The sequence below is a fragment of the Amblyomma maculatum genome, chromosome 7 (assembly GCF_055883805.1).
Source record: "Amblyomma maculatum isolate TAMU_Amacu chromosome 7, ASM5588380v1, whole genome shotgun sequence".
Classification (NCBI taxonomy): domain Eukaryota; kingdom Metazoa; phylum Arthropoda; class Arachnida; order Ixodida; family Ixodidae; genus Amblyomma; species Amblyomma maculatum.
The window spans coordinates 7,660,326-7,678,377 of record NC_139350.1 but is presented as its reverse complement, the minus strand read 5'-3'; the positions used below and the strand labels follow the sequence as shown (position 1 = coordinate 7,678,377).

Below are 18,052 nucleotides of genomic sequence, written 5' to 3'. Positions count from 1 at the left end.
AGAACTGGGTTAATTGGAGAAATATGGGAGAGGCCTTTTTCCTGGAGTGGGTATAGTCAGGCTGATGATGATGATGATGACAGCACGGGCGAGGTACTGAACGCAAGTTTCCAGATAAAGTACCAGCCGCGCTCCTCCAAACCGGGCCGCTGATCACAGAGTCAGCACCGATGTAGCAGTGACTCTTCGCCAGAAGAAAAAAACACATACATCAACGGCGCTGTTGCAATAGCAACCAGCTGATATTGCAATACGCGTTTCTCCTGCGCGAGCCGTTCGGTGGCCTGATCTGCTTCTCCGTCGTCGCCAGGAGCATCAGCATAGCACTTTATTCTTAAGTGGTGCACATTGCATCACTGCAGAAGCGAAGCCCAGAATAATTTATTGGCTTGTCAATACTATTGACGTAATTTAAATCCTAACAATGAGGCGAAGAGAATGTTGAAGTTGCACTTTATGTTGAAATATTGTGGAGTGAGCAGCACATCAATCAGCCATTAAGTCATGGTCATTCATTCCAAGGCGCTCTGGAAGCACAGTTTTCTCACTTTGGATAGCGTAAATAGGGCAGGGAAAGTGAATCCCACATGTGAATGGAAGAAAAATATAAATAATTTTGTAGGGTATTCTTAACCACTTAACAAATGAAATCCAACAGCACCTCATACTGCTTATATATAAAAAAAATCGCTAACGTACAAACGACTGAATGGACGAATGAGATAAGCAAGCAAACAAAAGCACGGATGATTCATATGTACGAAAAGCAGAACAAATGCTGCCGTGATTTAAGGCTTTTTAGTCTCAAACAAGCCCCACCGCTATCAATATTTGCACGAACCTCGCCTGCACTAACCACTGCACGATCCCCGTAACGCGTAAGCATTTGCGCCCGCTGTACCTTTTTTGCACACATGCAGGCAATGACGAAGCGAGTTGGCACGCTGCCAAGTTCACCTGGCGGGCTGCCGGTGCTTCCGTTCACATAACAAGCCGTCGACACACAGGATCTTGGCCTACGCCGACGGCGATCAAGCGAGGGACTAGTTAGGTAATGAAAAATTTACACTCTAAAATAGGTTTCAATCAACTGGTTTCAATCAACTAGTCCCTGTGCATGGTCCGTACGCGCACGCCACCCTTCATTTCTTATCGTCGTAACCACGAAAAGTCTCAGTGTGCCATTGCAATACGGTGACATGTGTACAACCATATTTTCTAACAACCTCGTAATTAATGAAATTTCTTGCCCGCATTTTTAACGAGCATCAATAATCCCATCCAGCTCAAAACATTCCTTACCGTGCTGAGTAATCTGTGTTCATCAACTGACTTATATGCTGTTTTGGCGCACATCACATTATTGTTCGTCAATCTCTAATGCAGATTCAAGAAAAAGTAACCATAATTTTACCTCTATTGTTTAGTATTGTATAAGTTATGCTTGGTGTTCTTTCTCCATTGTTCTGAAATTTTCTTCCCTTCTTTACTGTGCCCTGTACCCTTAGAATAAAAGAAAGGAAAAAAGTAGCAAAGAAAGAGAAGTAATGGTATAGAGAAAGTGAGGGGGGAGAGGGTGTTCAGTGGGAGCTAGCAGAACGCAGTTAAGGACCTCTAATTTAACCCCTTCACCGCTTTGTTATATCAACGAATTTCTTAACAAAACTGCTTATTTTTTTAGTGCTGATTTCGGTTATTATGTTGCCATACGTAAAAGATGTTTATGTGGTAGAAAAAAACGAAATTAACAGGTCAGTGCTGCCATCTGTCGAGCAAAATGCCATCTAAGCCACAAGGAGCGCTGCTCGTTGAAACGCTGAAGGGAAGAACCTATTCAGCGAGGATGAGCTATAGTCGTCCGAAACGGTTTGGGGACGGCTTTGCAAGGACGAGCGCAGCTCGTCCGAAACGGTTAAGGGGTTAAGGAAGGAATAAAGTAAGAAGCAAACTAAAGGTCAAACGAGTATGTGTGGAGAGGGCGAAAAGATGAGCGGGCACACTGACGCGCGAACCAAAGAAGCAAAATCAAAGAACAAACAAAACAACCAATGGTTAATGCTTTGTTGTAAAAGTGCCGCCGCTTATTTATGCAGCAGGTTCAAATTCCACGCTAAAAATTCTTCCCTTTCTGCGCTTTGATTTTGGCATGCACAAAGCCACAGATTCACAAAACTGCACTGAATAATGGACGTAGACAAAAACAGTGCGGCAAAAATATTTTTCTCTCATCATCGGCTACTGTTTACGACAAAATGGCCCTCAAAAAGCGTGTATTCTCCATAGGAAAGCATTGCCTCCCCCTACGTCACAGGCCGCTGAGCGAGCTGCCATCTCGTACGGCTTAGACGAACTAGGGGACTTTATCTGGAACCGGCGTGGCCCGCTGCGTCCCCACCTATATATCTTGCACCGTGGTAAGAACACACCTAGCATGCTTGCATTTTGCTTCCTCTAAAGTAGATCTATATGTCGATGCAATGGACAATCTTCCCTCTGTGGGATGGTATTGTGGTGCACGCAGCTAAAAGCAAAAAATTCACGAATGATCAGTGAGATTCATGACACACATAAGAGCATTTCCTGCACTATGCTGCATGGTTATGTTATCGTGTCATGGCACCTCCAACCAATCGATGCCAAGCCATGCCACCTTCCAACCACCACCTACCAGAGGAATGAACCTGGTTTTTCGAGGCTGCGAGGTTTCAAAGGCTGAATGCAAGGGCCCCCGTGTGTTGAATTTTCATGTCACCCTTCTGTATGAAAAGAGCTGCTCAATCAGGCCATCGGGTCTTGTGACTTCACACAACCCTGTGACCAATCCCCCTGCCAGAGGCAAGCTCGTAATTTTTCCAGGTTGAGAGGCTTTAAATGGTCGATGCTGCCCCTGGATAATTTTTTTCAACACAGAGGCACTAATGCTTACATGCTAAAACTGGGCATTAATTCCAGTGCAAGGCCAACCATCGAAGGTGAATGATTATCAAGAACGATAACTCCAGTCCATGCTGCCTTCCAAACGTGTGCAGCCAGCTGACCAGCAGCAGCGGCAAACTAAACTGCCAGCAGACTAAGTGTTTCAGATTCGGAAGCAATGCATGCTTCAAAAATTACAGGTGTTCTGTAGTGCCCTCAGGGAAATGAACCGCCAGTATGAGCAACCTAGGTAAATGAAGTACAATTAGAATTTTCGCACTATAACAAATGTTTACACAAATTAAAAATGTCTCTCTACATCTTTGAAACTTTACAAACGAGTTCCATGCATCTCCCTACAAACATGTTCCGGCACAAGGTGCATGTTACCTGTGGCTTGGCTGAAACTACCCGAGACCCTGCAACATCATTCATTGGTTGACCCCTCTATTTCAGATCATTTTTCTGGGAAAAAAAAGAATCAGATACATGCAGCAACATAGAGTGAACGCTCATGACCTGAACACCAGGCAGCAGCATTGCTTGTAAAAAAATGTAAACACAACTCATGAAATAGTGAGTGCACATGAACGTGCACAAGCTTGTTCCCTTCCATCAACTTTTCATGCAACCCCCAACTACAGAACATATAAATGAAAAGGACCTTTAAAGTAACATTTCCCATCAACTGCATTGTTTACCGTTCATTGCAAAAACAGCACAATTTCCCTGTTCTCAATGCTTTTCAAAGCTCAGGATACCAACACTAGCATTCCTGAAAAGGTGACCATGTCCAAGCACTGTGCATCGAAGTGGAATAGAATTCCCCTCTTCCTTTTACAGCCTCCACTGCCATTCTGAATTGGAATTAAATTATAGTTTTTGTTTTCACAAACTACTCGATTTCTGCTACTTCTCTAGAAGCTACATTGAAGGATGAGAATGACCCCTCATGGTGCTGACATGTTTCCAGTACTCCATATAAGTCTTGCCACTGTCACCAAGCATGGTCAAGGAGGAGCATATGCCATATCTGAAAAGCAGGAACACGGGTCTAGGTAACAACCAATCGAAACTCTTGCAGGCAGTGAAGTGAGTTCCATCCTCCACTGCACGCTCCTTCAGCATGCTACATCGTGGTAGGGCACTGTGACACATGTCTGCACATCCAATTTCTGCTGATGCAATGGTAGCACATACCGGTTCACATTAGCCTCCACAGTGCAGCAAAACACTCCAGCTGCAAGCATAACATTCATTACGTTAGACTTAATTAAAAAGAAAAAAGTTTATCGAGTCCCAGCCTGCATTTCGGAAGCCCTCAGCATGACAGATTGATTGGGCAGAAGTCCCTCACAAGAGACCAAAAGGAGCTCAAAGCTGCAAAAATTTTGAGGTCAATTGGCAGTAAGTAAAAAAAGATGGAGAAGCAACTTTGATGTCAGCATATCAGCATGCTCTTTCAGATGATGGGTAGAGTTCCCTTTGCTCTTATTGATTTTTACAGAATAGGGCAAATTATTGTTAAAAAGAAATACCTTGTGCTTGCACATAAATGTGAAGAGTGCTTCTGCAACCGCTTTGTGTTTTAAAGAAAAAGCTAAACACATACTACTAAAAGAGAGACAAACAAAAACTTGACATTTTTTCCACATCTGTACAAACTGTCATACATTTTTTTCCCCCGATTTTTCACTTCCCTCAACAGTTTACACTGCTCTTGAATGAAATAAAACATCTGGCAATAATATGGCAGCTTGTTGGCACAGCACAGTTATGTATGACCCAAAGTGAAGAACACTTCACAAAGAGTGCCAGTGTTCCAAAGCTATCATTATTGTAAGAACTACATTCATGGCAAACAAACAATTGCAGAAGCAGAGCAGCACATCTGCTGTCAGTATCAGCCTTGTGATGCCCTGCTGTGAAGTGCACCGACAGAAGCTAAAAAATCAAGCAGGCACCCTAAATTTTTCTTGCAAACATCTACACAAGCACATTTCTCAACAACAAAAGAAGATAAAAAAAAAAAAAAAGAGGAACAAGCAAGACATGAAAGATACCGCTTGTTCACTCCTCTTGCATGCCATGCTAGTCTTTTCACACTGCATTTAATTGTCCTAACATAGCGACACAGCCAGAAATAATTTTCGGAGGGTGTTATGCGCCACCGGTGTTCTGTTCTGACACCCCCCCCCCCCCCCCCCCACAGTACCCCTACCCTAGTCAATTTAACCTCTGCCCTCCCCCCACACAACCATCTATTATACCATATTTCCTTGAAGCCATGAATACCACTATGCCAGCCAAGCTTGGTGTGCTTCTCGAGGTTGGTTGATCGGTCTAGTTGGTTTGCTCACATGTTGAGAGCATAAAAATGATATAGAGACACACAAAGCACTCGTCCACAATTGTTGTCCCTTAGGCAACCTGCAATTCCTTACAATCCCATGATGCAAGCTGGTGTATTATAGCACTTTTATCGCCACTTAAAGAAGTCTACCATGGATTGGTTTCGTTCACGGAGTTCAATGTCCCAAAGAAACTCAGGCTGTGACAGGTGCCTCAGTGAAGGGCTGCTGATGTCGACACCCCTGAAGTTGTTTAACATGCACTAATGTCGCTTAAAAATGTTGGGAGAACAGTTACTCAGCCTTTCAGGGTAAAATGCGACACCAGTAATAGCTCCAGTTTATCGGCGGCTCCTCTTCCAGATCCTCTTTCATGTACATACACTCTGCTAATCTTATATCACTGTTTAATTTGCACGTGTTATCCCACACACAGTAATTGCCATGCAGTGGTAAGCTTCCAGAATATATACGAAAGGCCATCTGACGTAGATATAAAGCCTTACTTTTACCAAGCCGCATGTCTCATTTAGCATCCATGGATCCTTGAAAACTGCACTACGATCGCACACTCTCACTTCAAAGGTGAAGCACAGGTTGACAGTGCTTCCCATACTGTCCATATCACCTGGCCTCATGACACCACACTGCCCAATGACCAGTAAGCACATGGCCATATACCAGAGACAACCTCGGCCAGGGGACGCTGTGCCGCTCTGTGTGTCAGCGCCTTCAATGCAAACCTTAGCAAAACCACCACGCAGCACGACTGTGTCCTATTTACCACGCTGCATTGCAACCCATGTTGTCGTCTGCCCTGCGCTGCATTCCAGTGCATTTACGCACGCGCATGGTTGTTACTCTCCTTCTCAAGCCACGCTCTAGTCGCCGTCGAGTTCTAACAAAGGGGGCAAAAAAAAAAAAAAAACGAATGAAAAAATGATGGTGCGCTTTTTCGCAAAACTTCTGTGGTAAACGGTAACGGGGTGGTTGTCGATCTTTTTTTTTTAAAAGAATCTCATACCGCTTTTATCTCGCACTGTTCTTTGTCCCTGGCGGTGCCATAGCTGCCATCGTGGAGCCGAGTCGGCCGCAAACAATAGATATGTCAGTCCTTCTATCCTCATACGCAGTCCTGCTTCAGGAACTCAAAAATGCGCAATCGCTACAGGAGATAACTGAAGTGGGGATTCCACAGAGGAGCTGTAAACAAAGAAGACAAAGGGTTTTCGTGGAGAGATGTCCCTGTCTGCATGGAAAGTCGTCAGGCATTTCCTCGCTGTTCATCTCGTGGAGAGAAAGACAACAGCCGCAGGAATTGCATGCCTCGGCTTTTGGCGGGGACCCAGGTCGTTAGGAAACAGTGATCATTAAAGGTAGATAGGTCATTGATTTCGAACAGCAGAGCCGCAGCAGTGAACTTCCCTTGGCCGCTGTTGGCAAAAAGTGTAGTGTGTTGTGCCATTGTAAGGAAAACGTCAAAAAGGCGCCTAAGACGGGCACCGCGACGCGGATAGAATCCTGTGTAGTGGTCACCCTGCTGCAGCGCATGGGTCATCATAGATGGCAACATTTAGTTTCGTTGACTTCATCAGGGGGTTGATCTAAAAACGTATATCCCAAAAGAGTTTAATGCGCCCCTTTCAAGTGAGCAGTCACAAAGGGAAACTACCCATCCGGCGGCCAGAGCACTCGTCGCTATCAATGATTCTGCGAGAGATGGCTGGACCAATTAATTCTCTGAACAGCATGGACACAGACATCGGGGCTTCTACATTATTCTTTAATCTCCTTAACAACACAAGAGATGCTGGTTCGGGTCCCTCAAAATGCCTGTGGCTTGCCTCTCGCCTTCGAGTAGCGAATCCACGATCATGCTTTTTTTTTTTTGTTATGCCTCATAGCCTGCCAACAAGCGCTCTTTGAAAACAATGTTAGCAGCGATTGATTTTCAGGACTTGAAGTCGTGCACAGTGATGACAGTCTATCAGCTAATCATAATTTCTAGCTTTCGAAAGCACCAATAAAAAACATGTTTGCAACCAGAGTCTTTGTCAGCCGAGGAACCAATAAAAGCAATAATGAGAAACCCCACGGGCGAAGAGCGCCGGCTTTGCACAACCATTCCCTCTCTTCCTCCTTCTCCTGCTCCACTCGCACAAGCAGCTGCACCTGGCACGCGCTCCCACGCGAGCAGGTCGCACACCCTCCACCAGCAGCCGCGTGCTGCGCAGCTGCAGCTGCACATAGGTTCTGCAGTTCCTCTCAGTTCCACCAGACACCAAGTGCTGCCGTCACAGAGCAAACTCCAGCTTGGATTCCCTATTAGCAGCAAACTACCATTTGTCAAAGGTATGCCCATTATTTTTCACTCAACGCCAACGCCGAATTCCACGGGAAACGGGGCCATTAGTGTTGTCAAGTTAAAATTGTCCCAAAAACAATTTAAAAGGTCTAAAAGAACCCAGAACAGTAAGTCTCATCAGTGGATTCAGAACATGACAGCAAAACAATATAAACATTACCAACAACCATCACTGCAATCAAGTAACATAAGAGAAAGTCTGCTTCAAATAAAATTTTGTTCTCAGCAGTCACCCTCCTACAATAATGTCCCTTGAGCTCATACGGAGAGAGAGACAAAAAAGCAGAACAGGACACAGCTGACATAAGCCAAGTGGTTCATCATATAGCACAGCAAATTGGGCAACGACTCACCGGGTTTGTCTTCCTCCAGTGCCACAGGAGCGATGTTCCGCCCATAGACCTGGTCAGCATCAACCCCTGCTGGCAATAAAAGACGGGGGAAAAAGGGAGAAAAGAAACACCCATCTCTTTAACTCAGATAAACCATAATAACACTTACAATGTGTCACATGGCGCTACTCCAATAAAGACATCCGAGTTGCCATACCACACTGAAGCACTTCTCTTTTTACCACCTGAGGCTCTGTTCCAGTAGTTCTGACAATTTAAATCTGGTGACTTGTTATATTACTAGACACAAAGAACAGAAAATTAGTTGGTTCTATTGTCTGCTTCATGTTATGGCACTGTAAATGAAAACAATGCTCTACTACATTTAAGAATACAAAGTTGCAGCATCCACTTCAAGAAAGAATTTAGCTGTTATACACAGCCTCCTCATCAGGGTAGTGTTCTTGAATTCAATGCACATTGAGTCTGAGTGCATTAGTGAGAGAAAGCCTAATAATACATGGTGCCAGAAAAAATGGTACAAAACTCCACTTATGAGGTGCTTATCAGGAACTACACTGAGCGAAGCTATGTCAATGGCAATCCATAGCTACAGAAAATAAAAAATGAGTGCCCTTCCATTGGGGCCCATAATAGGATACTGTACCAAACATACCGAGCCAGAAGAGTCTTACCTGTTGCACTATACAAAGTACCAAGTTGGTGCTAAAAGGAGCCCAATTCTTTTAACCAACAGCACCAATGCAAAAACATAGGGTGAGCAGCAAAATATGGCAAATCAGATGCTTCCCTTGCTTCACTAGTTTATGCATTGTGTAACAATTATCTGATGATTATTCAAATTAATTTTCCACATTGGTTGTAGGCTCAGCCTGGTGTTTTTCACGCTTCATGACACTTCAACCCCTTGAACATTCTGTACATCCAATGCTAATTTAGTACAGTCATCTTTTCAGGCATTTTCATGCACAAAACCATCGAGGAATCAGTTATCAACATGGGTCTTGATTATATGCTTTAGAAAGTGATTCAGCAGAGCACAAACACACACACACAAAAAAAAAGCACTTGTCTTTCAGCCAGCTATACGTGCGGCACTGCAGAATTCTTTTTGCGCTGAGAGGCAAGCTCTAATATTCCTGCTCATGTAGTTTAATGTACTACCATGTATAAAAAAAAAACCAACACGAGCATTTTATTTTATTTTCAAAAGAACACTAAAAACATAAGCGCTGCATATTAAAATATAGCGAAAAGTTTTCAGTCGTGAACGTTGAGGAACTGCAAGGAATGATATTACTATAGCTCTTTCCTTCCAGGGATCGTCCTGAGTGGCGTACATTGATCAGTCCTCAATCCCCTTCCATGTCAAAGCTCAAAAAAGCAACTCACTGCGCCCAGCATGCTGTGGCACGATTTCCATCAATCCACCCACGGTACAGCCGCCCTGATTTTTAACAATATAGCGCGAGCATCGACCAAACTGCTGGTCAGCACCTTACAACGGCGATAAGCGTGCAACACGGCGAGAGTTCGTGCATGCGCAAGAATGTGGAACGTCGCAAACAGATATTGTGGCAGGGCGTGTGTCTTTGTGATCCGAACAGCGTAGCAGAAGACGCTCTCTCTTCGTGCGCGTGCGCGAACTCTCGCCGTGTTTCACGCTTATCGCCGTTATAAGGCGCTGAGCAGCAGTTTGGTCGACGCTCGCGCTATATTGTTAAAAATCAGGGCGGCTGTACACGGTCCCTCAACGCGTTCAAAAATATCCCCCAAAACATACCTGACTCATACCTAAAAGGTCGTCACTGCCGACCCAAAGTTTGAGCAATACCAGCCCTGAAGGATTCTGCGCAATAGTGATACAGTCGACGATATCTAAAAACTATGAAAACTCATCCATTTCATAGCAGCAAGAACGTAGCCGCAGTGTGGCTTGTAAAATTCTTGCCTATAAGCATGCGTAGAATGTTCGCTGTACAGAAAAATGGCATTAGATTCCATCCGAAAGGCCATAGCCGCAAGCTGTGCTCACGTACCTCGTGTAATCTGCACAGCCAGTCGCATCAACTCAACGAACGTCGTAGCACTCTAGATCCAGACGGAGAGGTTATGCATATTTCGCTGATGCTATCATGAATGCAATATGCACCAAAACGTAACACGCAGCAAGAAACAAATTACAAGGCAGAGAACGGCCCTTAGCGGTTAAGAAGCGGGAACGCGCTCGGGCCACTTCTAAATTTTCAGACCAAAATTCTCCTTTTCACAAGTGCGTCCTAGCGGAAATATCAAATGGCTATTCTAGTTCATTACAGCTGTCGAAAAAACCACTCACAATGCACGGGAAAGAGCAGAAAGCAGCGTCTTCAACTTTCTACGCAGCAAACTTGTCAACACTGCCGCGTTCCAATCGTAGAAGCAAAAGAAGTCAAGAACAAAGGAACTCCCATAAGGCCCCGGCCCAGCCAACAGCTCAGCGGTCGATTTCACAGCATCGTGCACCAAGGGCGGTCTCTCACTACACTACTGTCACTTGCCACACGTCACATGACGCCACGGCTAGATTGAGCGGTAGGGCAACCTTGCCGGCTGTGCCTTAATCTGTTTTTCGACCCACCCATTCTAAGATGGTTTGACCCGTGCTCGACCTACCTAATCTCTCATGTTGGGCGATTCTCACCGTTTCAGCAAGTTCCGTCCAGCTATTATGCACTCCCATTTCAATCAGAGGAGGAGATGGGTAAACCCAGCACCCTCTTGACGCAACACCGGATGAGTGCGTCTATCTTATCTTTTTCATTGGTCCTGATGTTGAGAAACGGTGTGGCATAGCATATTCAGCTTATTATATACGCCTGCATCAGTCTCAAGAGGCTTCTCCGGGCGCTAGGGCCAACATTAAAAGTAGAGAAACTAGGGTATGGTGGCTGGGTAACCCTGCTGCGAAGCGTCGTCCCCGCTGACAACGTCACAGCCGGACGTGACGTCATAAACCAGAAGTGACGATTACACTAGAATGACGTTGTTGGTTTAATCGCGTAATGGCGGTTTGGTGAAAATTTTTATCATGGATATAGTGAATTAGAATACTTTCTAGTGGCGCGAACGGAAGGAAAATGGGCGCCTCTTGCACGCCACTGACTGCCGCTGGTAGCGCTGCAGTCCTGCAGTTACGTTTACTAGGACCGCGAGTGCGTCCGCAAAGGGAAGTCAAGGCTTGGCGCGCCGTGCAGTCTGCACATTCTTGCGATTTTGCCCTCGAACTTTCAGTTCTGCCTTCCATCACAGCAACTAAGACATCTCAGCTCTTCAAAAGCACCATGCGATGTTCGAAATGGCCAGGAAAAAGACCAACTCGCACTGTTTTGCTCCGAGATGCCGAAGCGCGGCTATCCGGATGCTCCAGTCACCTTTGTTTGCTGCTCCGAGGGACAATAAACATCGCACAAAGTGGAAACGAACCTTTTGAAGGCAGGAAAAGCCTCTCACAGAAACATTGGCAGTGTGTGAGCATCATTTCAAGCCGCATCTCATCCTGCTGCGTGACTACGCATATATATGATCAACGGCAGAAGTGAGGATATACCGCGTGAAAAGCCATCTCTGGCACCTGATGCGGTGCCTATACATGCTTGCCGGGTTGTCCGGCATATATTACCGTCAAACCCGTGAAGCCAAGGCTGGATGTGGGCAATATTGATGTTGCAGAGTGCTCAGTGCAAATTCTTTCTATTAAGCCTGTGGCACCAAACGATAGCAGACATATTTTATACCGCGTGTCCAAGCTAACTTCAGCCTAGGGTTAAAAATAAACCATTTAAGATAGGCCAGAGAAACCACTTGCTGACAGCCACCTGGCGCACCAGGTCTGAACAAAAGGAAGACTTCGGGGGAAGAACGCTTCGACTGTTTGCGTGATCTCGAATACTACCACTGGCTCAATAAAGCAGACAGCTCAGATTAAATTAAATTCCAATTCCGCGTAGTCATGGTGTATCCTTGGATCTCTAGCTAGCACATTTACTTAATCATTTATTCATCCTTCATATCATACCCTACTGATGCCCTAAGACAATAAATATCGATAAAAAACCGGCGCAGGCAATTTTTCATTTTGCAATTCTAATTTACTAAGTATTGCGTTCAAATAAATGTGATTTGCAAAGTTGGGGAGGACCTTCTGAAACCCCCATTTCATTTATTCCCGATAAAGAAAACCTCACGTGCATAGTTTTTCCCACCTCTATAGAAAGCCCGCGAAATAAAAAAAAAAATAAATCACATGACTGACGCATTCATGCGCTACGATATTGTTGTGCTCCCAACCATGCATGGTTTGAGTGACAGAAGTTAGCTGCGGCCGTGACTCAACAGCCCAGTCTCAGCGCTATACAGGCTGATAATTTTTTTATTTCGCGGGCTTTCTTTAGAGCTTGGAAAAACGATGAGGCTTTCTTTATTGGAAATAAATAGAATGGAAGTTTTAGAAGGCGCTCTTAAATTCTGCAAACCCAATTATTGTCTAAAGGTAATAGTTAGAAATTAGAAAAAAAAATACTAATTAACTTCAAAATAAAAAATTGCCTGGGGTGAGCCAGTTGGCTGGCAGCTGTATACAATTGTGGTCTATCCTACCTCAAACGCCTTGTATAGGAAATGCATTCTGAAGACTAACTGTGAGAAATGATTTATTTGAAAAGAAACAGATAAGTCACATGTATTAAACTTTGCTAATTTTACTAATTTTAAGAACAACAGAGGCCTTTTGTACCCTTCAAGTGATACCAGTTTGTGGCTGACCTTGAGAATGTGTTTACAACCTGCTTCAGTCTAAATTGAAGCAGACAGCTTGTACTCAGTATATGCTACTGGCCAAGCAAACCTGCTAACTTGGGTGCTCTGACCACTGTCAAATTGGTGCAGCTGAAATCACTGCTTAAATACCCGCATGCACTTTTTCACAAAATGCATTAACCAGCACAATGTCAAGCTTCAAAGCACCTGAAGATGAGCAGATTGATGCTCTTAGGACTGTTTGTGTAGTCAATAATTTCACAAAACAACTCATTGTTAGGACTAGTGTAGTCAAAAATTTAACAAAACAACTCATTGTTGATGGCTTTTGTCCCATGCACTCAAACAAAATAAAACAGCAGTGGAGAAGCCTAGTGAAGTACCTAAACAAAACTGCTCTGCCCTCCTCATGTATGTATTTTTGGCATATATGTTATGCATGAGATGATGAAAGGATTTTAATTAGCACCTGGCTTACAGCAATGATTTATAACAGATATTGTTGCTGTGAACAGAGAATAGTGGTGACGCCACAGAATATCGCAGGATGATTCGTTTCAAAGCGTAGGATTTTGTTTTTTTCATGACCACTTTGACAAAAAAAAAAATGTAACAGCTTGAAGCTGCTCCTCACTTTGCCAATTGGCAAATTTCCTAACGCTAAGCAGATATCAAGCTAAAATGAGCATTCCTGGTTACCAGTGGATACCGAATAGCGCAGTGCAATATAATCATTATTATTGGATAAAGGAGAGTTACTGCGGCGTGGTTGGAGAGATGCGAGAACCCGTACATGCGCACGATGCCTGGCCATTCTGCTACCAGTCTGCTGCTGACAGTTGAGTTGGCTCTGTAATAAAGCGGGCTCTACAGGGCTCAGAAAAATACCCGTCCCGTACAAATAAATGTGCCGTAACGATTTACAGTGCGCGATAACTCGTCCCGCATGAGCTGTAGCAGACGCCAGCGAAATAAGAGCGCTTTCACCCTAGTGCAACGGCAAAAACAATAATAATGTCGAATGAAATGCCGTCTATCATGGGTGGAGGTCCACATACGTCGGCATAGGGAAAAAATCACTGCTTTTACTGAATAGGCGCACAAAAGCATCGGTACTATGTCGCACTATTGCAAGAAAGCATTGAAAAGTCGACTAGTAGATGTTGCAGTGGCGCTATCTGGCGGCGTCAACAAAAATCGGCGTGCCCGAGCGTCGTCGTTCGCGCCACTAGAATGTATTCTAGTTCACTATAATCATGGAGGAAGGAAAGAACTCGGGAGAGGCCCTGACGTCATTTTTGTGAAGCCGGTGCGGCCGCGCCGCGACCGGACGCTGCAACGTCTCTCCTCCTCCTTTACTCTCCGCATTCACTTTCTCCGCGACGCTCACGTACCTAGGGCCCTTAGCAACGCTGTTGCTAGTGGCCCGAGTTTTCATAGCAACGCGTCGCCGTTGCTAATGGCCCGACTTGGCTAACCCTAAATTTTGACGTCACTTCCGCCACACTTTTTCCAATGCATTGGGAATGGCAAGGGACTCTCCTAAGTTGTTTTCTTCCTCCATGATTTTTATGCTCTGTCGCTCTGTCTGTGCTCCGTTGTGCTGTGTTGCTTGGTTGGCCTGGTGTGATGAGACCGTCGACGCATCTCGTGTTACATCTTCTCTGTCTAGGCGTGTTCGCGTCTTTAAAGCGCATTTTATGGTTTTTAGCATTGTTTATAGTCACTGCAGCGCTTTATTTCAATCCCACATGGCGGGTTTGTGATAACACTCTTCGTATTTATGGTGCCGTGGTGGGGCGCATGTCATCTGTATTTGTTGTAAATGTAGTGAACTATGGTAATAAGCATTGTCAAATTTTTACTTCTGTAGTAAGCGATCCTTTGGATTTGTTTGTTACGCTCCCTAGTCATGATCAAGGCCCTCGTTTGCGGGCCCACGCCTCTGCGGCCTCGCTGGGCCTTTGTTGCGGCAGTTCCTAGCTCGATCGGGGCCATCGCTGAGAGCAGACCTACTGGAGATGATACCGAAGTGCAGCTGCTCAGTTACGGTAGTACATTCTGTGTTCGACCCGCGCAGAAGGATTGCAACGTACGTACGGGTTTGCTGCTCGGTTTGCTTCCATTGCAGTGTGAATTATTCGCGACTGCAAGGATGTAGCCTTCGGGCCCCATCACCGTTGGAACGCTGATCATTTTTGTGCTTCCACCGTGCGTGACTCCCCTGCTGCGACGGTGTGCTGAGGATTGTGCGTGCAGAACTAGCTTCAAAATGGAGATACCACGACAACAGGACAAACGTAGACAAGCAAAGGGCGAATACCTTCATATTGGTCTGACGGCAGTTTGCTTCGGCCGTGTCACAATTATATCTGGCAGTGCCCATGTCGTTTGGCTGTATTTACGACGCTTGTTTATTACTCGGTAGGTTCTGAGTTTCAGCGAAGTGCCATTCCCACTTGTAAAATTAAGTTCCTATGTCATGCTGAATTGAGGTGCAAGTGAATGTTGCTTTCCTATATTTCATTTACGACAGAGTGCTTCAATACTTCCATTGCCAAGTTCTTCTGTCTGGATCATCATGTAATACAGGATCCAGCTGCCTTTGCAGGAAAGGGTATAATCTGAGCTGTATAGCAATGAATTGCTGCCCAGAAGAAGGCTTCAGCTGGGCAACATAGTGGATGCGTATGTAGCAGACAAACAATTTTGTTAAAATAATGAAAATCAATATACAAAGAGAAAGCCCATTCATCCAACCTTTTTTTACATGTTCGCTGCTGACAGTATCTTATTGTGATACTACTCTGTTCATTCCCTCACAAAAAAATAAATTTGCATTTTACATATTGGTTACTGAATTCATTTGTGTTGCACTCCCAGTCAGTGTGCGAACTGGTGCTTCCTAAAGTTTTAAGAAGTTATCTCTTGTAGCAGGGAAACCTTGAGTCTCGAGAATAATAGTACTCGGCACCACCACTGACCCTTAGCCCAGATCAAGCTGAGTGGGAGTTGTTCCATAAACCAGTTGCTTCAGCTATGATTTTCACCTGGATGTAGTCTCCCCACCAAGTGGCTAGTGACTGCACCAACCTTCAACATCCTAGAGGTCAACGGACTCCACGTCGGTGATAACCAAGGACAAAACTAAAGTAGGCATTGCCTTCTGGACTGCCACAAGCCTAAAATATAGCCACTCATTCCCTCTTCCCTACTTGCTATCCTGTCCACTGCGAGTATCGTCCCCCGGAACCATGAAAGCTGTTGAACATCATGGTTGATGTATAGGAAAATGTATATAGAGCACCAGCTCAATATACTTTGCCTACAAGAATCGCATAAATTTTATGACATTGTATTCCACAAGGATTAGCAAAGCAAAGCTCACCAAGTAGGTGATGTAGTCATTGTAATCCAAAAATCCATTTCATGTTGAAATTTGTGTCTGAACGGAAGGAAGAAACAGCCCAAACGGACAGGACGTGTAGAAATGCGAGGCATCTGTCTAGTCCGTTTAAGCTGTTTCTTCCTTCTGTTCAACATGAACCAACCCGCCCGACAAAGCCCTCTTCTTAAATTTGTATCTAGATAGCAATATGCAGAGGTGAAGGTAGTATGAGTCTTTTTTTTGTTTTGTTTTTTTGTTATAACTGTCTATTCACTCTGCCTTCCAATGAATTATACATAGGCTGTGCAGCAAAGAGCTTTAAAAAGTAATGGACCAGCTCCCATAGCCATCCTTGTAAGTTGCAAGCTTTAATGCACACTACATATTGTGGGGACGTGCAAAAACAGACTTGCGAGATGTACTAATAGAAAACTTGTCCTCCGGATCTTGCGTATTTAACAAGCAAGAGAAAGTGTACTACAACATATACCACTATATATATACAGCATTAGACCTTGTCATTGACTGTCCACAGCTCTTTGCTACTACTGATTGGACTATTATTAATTTCTACGGAAGTGGTCACTTTCCCATTTCTCTAAAACAAAAAACGTGAATCCAAGCATAAATAATCTTAGTAAGTTCCAAGAGCATACTGTTAACTAGAAATTTTGAAGCTCTTGGCATTGTCCTCTTCATAAACCACTCAAGTGCACATCATGACAATCCTTGGTTGCATGGCAAAATGTGCACAGAAATACATTACAGAGCCATCAGGTAAAGCACAAAAATAAAGACCATAGCTGTACACTCAGGTTTTTGGCCTTAATTGGCCTCCACATAAAGTGCAACTGCTTGGAAATGCATTGTGACATATTCCTTGAGGTAGGAAAGTATGAGCAATCAATTGCTGTATATCACTTCAAGTCCTTGCTGGCAGAATACAGGTGCTGTGAGTTTTATACAGATATCTCTCCAAGTTTTCTGATCCTTTGTGCAGCATATGGGCCCTTGTTCTTGAAATCAAAACCAATGAGCAGACAGACACGCATGTACTGCCAAATGCTGTGCCATCCTATTACTGCAAGACGCATCATAATGTCTGTCATTTGCACAGAATTTTGGCAACTGCCTTTATTCTCTGTGACATGCCATAAGAATTCATAGACAAATTTTCTTTTCAATAACCTCATGGCATGCTTGCAAATCCAAGTCTGAAATTAGCTGGGTGCTGCTTTACCATAACATGCCTAGAAATGAAACAGCTTAAACGACGTAGGTTGTATACATTACACAGATTAATTAAAAGAGTGTGCTAACTTGACAAAACAGACTAGCGAATGAAAAAAATACATGATACGAGACACAAAGCGCAGACACTGCACTTTGTGTCTCGTATCATGTATTTTTTTCATCTCGCTAGTCTGTTTTGTCAAGTTAATTAGCGAACTCCTTTAATATATGAACAAAACTTGCCCCATTTAAAGCATTATTACCCAGATACGCGTTATAGTTTGCAGCCGCTACAGATATGACACAAATCGTAGCGCACGCCCGCTCAACGCGATCGACGGTGCCCGAGCTCGGAGCTAAGGCACAACTAGTGTGTTTAGGACGTTCTGAACATGCAGCACAGTGATGGTGCCAAGTCTTGCATACTCGCGGAGATCCATACATATATATGGTGGTATAACGCGCGCATAGCTAATGAGCAAATTTTTCTCATTAAGTTTTTGGTACTATAGTTACGTACGTTACAGTTGGCGGAATTATAAACACGTGATATTTTGTTGCTTATAGAACATCGTTATAACACAAATTACAAACTTTCACCTAAACATACGCAGCAAAAATGTCCTCAACTGGAACCAGTAGATAGCAG

At 44.2% G+C, this 18,052-nt stretch overlaps 1 protein-coding gene across 1 annotated transcript in view; it reads right to left on the bottom strand.

Annotated features, from left to right (window-relative positions):
- Positions 1-8,014, bottom strand: part of LOC146182677 (uncharacterized) — a 148,629-nt gene extending 140,615 nt beyond the window's left edge. The window contains exon 1 of the mRNA XM_084608252.1: positions 7,986-8,014. The gene's annotated coding sequence lies outside the window, so the exon portion shown is untranslated. The remainder of the gene's footprint in view (positions 1-7,985) is intronic.
- Between the last annotated feature and the right edge of the window lie 10,038 nt (positions 8,015-18,052).